This window comes from Nanorana parkeri, unplaced genomic scaffold, assembly GCF_000935625.1.
Source record: "Nanorana parkeri isolate BGI_ZX_2015 unplaced genomic scaffold, ASM93562v1 scaffold2600, whole genome shotgun sequence".
Lineage (NCBI taxonomy): Eukaryota > Metazoa > Chordata > Amphibia > Anura > Dicroglossidae > Nanorana > Nanorana parkeri.
Window position 1 is genome coordinate 8,661 of NW_017308868.1, and position 1,490 is coordinate 10,150.

Below are 1,490 nucleotides of genomic sequence, written 5' to 3' on the forward strand. Positions count from 1 at the left end.
AGGATCCCGGCACGGCGTTCCTCTACAGTCCTCCGCTCTACTAGCTGAGCTATCGAAGGAAACGAGCGATCAGAAGATGACTCCACTGCTGCTGATCTGGTAGCAGCAGACTTTCAAAGGAAAAACAAGCCGCGCACTAGTAGGAGATCCCAGGAAGAGCAGATGGTACTCGACAGTATTTGAACACGAACCATAAAGATTACGCTGCGTTGGCCGGGAATCGAACCCGGGTCAACTGCTTGGAAGCCAGCTATGCTCACCACTATACCACCAACGCTCGGCAAGCTGATATCCCTACATAGGTTGGACATAGAAATGAGCAGATATCAGACAGACAGTGAGCTCCACAATAATAGTCTTACATCTCTCACATTCACTTTATCCCCAAAGAGAAAGTAAAAGTTCGACATACACCAGTTAGGACTATAACCCTTGGTTCAAACAGCCCTGCTGTATTTAGGGAAATTGAAAGCCTAACATATAATGACCATGGATTGAGGTGAACAATCAATCAAACAAAACCGAGGAAGTAAAGATGGAGAAAATCCTTCTGGATTGTGGAGAAGATGAAAACTTCCTTGAGGCTGGAATGGAACCAGTGACCTAATGATTCCTGCAGCTTGAGAAAAGTCTACTAACTCCCCGTCGCGGAATCGAACCCCTGTCTCCCGCGTGACAGGCGGAGATACTCACCACTATACTAACGAAGAGCACATGATGGGGCTGCTGCAGCAATCCAGCCCAGCTAGGGTGGTGGTAGCAGCAGACTTTGCTAAGAAGGAGCAGCAGAGAAGTGAGGAAAAGAAGAGACCGTAGTCGGCAGGATTTGAACCTGCACGGGGAGACCCCAATGGATTTCTAGTCCATCGCCTTAACCACTCAGCCACGACTACCTTTGAAAACCTCTTACCACCGCGGCCCGGGTTCGATTCCCGGTCAGGGAAATCCACCTTTACGACTTCATCTGGAAAAACTGCACTTAAATAAAAATTATTTTCTCCCACTTACCATCAGTTTCTGGGATGTTTCCAACTTCAAAAGGGCTCCAAATGACACCCACTACCGCTCCACGGTGAGGAAGTACGTAGTGGATGTACTTTGGATCCCTGACATGCCACCCGCCTCGTTAGCGCAGTAGGTAGTGTGTCAGTCTCATAATCAGAAGTTCGTGAGTTCGATCCTCACACGGGGCGCTATCATTTCTACGAACCGGATGACAGGGAACCGCTGAAAGACCTCCAGCAACTAAGCCCAGGCTGTGCTAACTTTTGAGAAGGGAGATCAATCCTGAGTACAGCATCTCTTGCTGTGTGCCAGATTAGCGCGTCTGTGCGCCACATTTGCACACTTGTGCGCGTAGCTCCCGATGCGCACGTTTGCGCGCAAAGTGCCCGGATTCCTAGGGTACGAAAAATGGGACCAATGCGCATGCGCACAAGACCTGCTTACCTTACAGCTTCCAGCATATTCACAGTCAGGTTTACATGGAC

At 49.3% G+C, this 1,490-nt stretch overlaps 3 non-coding genes across 3 annotated transcripts; 1 reads left to right on the plus strand and 2 right to left on the minus strand.

Moving 5' to 3' along the window:
• Positions 1–205: 205 nt before the first annotated feature.
• Positions 206–277, minus strand: TRNAG-UCC. Its single transcript has one exon. It is a non-coding gene; the product is annotated as a tRNA-Gly (tRNA).
• Positions 278–811: 534 nt separating this feature from the next.
• TRNAS-AGA lies at positions 812–893 on the minus strand. Its single transcript has one exon. It is a non-coding gene; the product is annotated as a tRNA-Ser (tRNA).
• Positions 894–1,120: 227 nt separating this feature from the next.
• On the plus strand, positions 1,121–1,193 carry TRNAM-CAU. The gene has a single exon. It is a non-coding gene; the product is annotated as a tRNA-Met (tRNA).
• Positions 1,194–1,490: the final 297 nt, after the last annotated feature.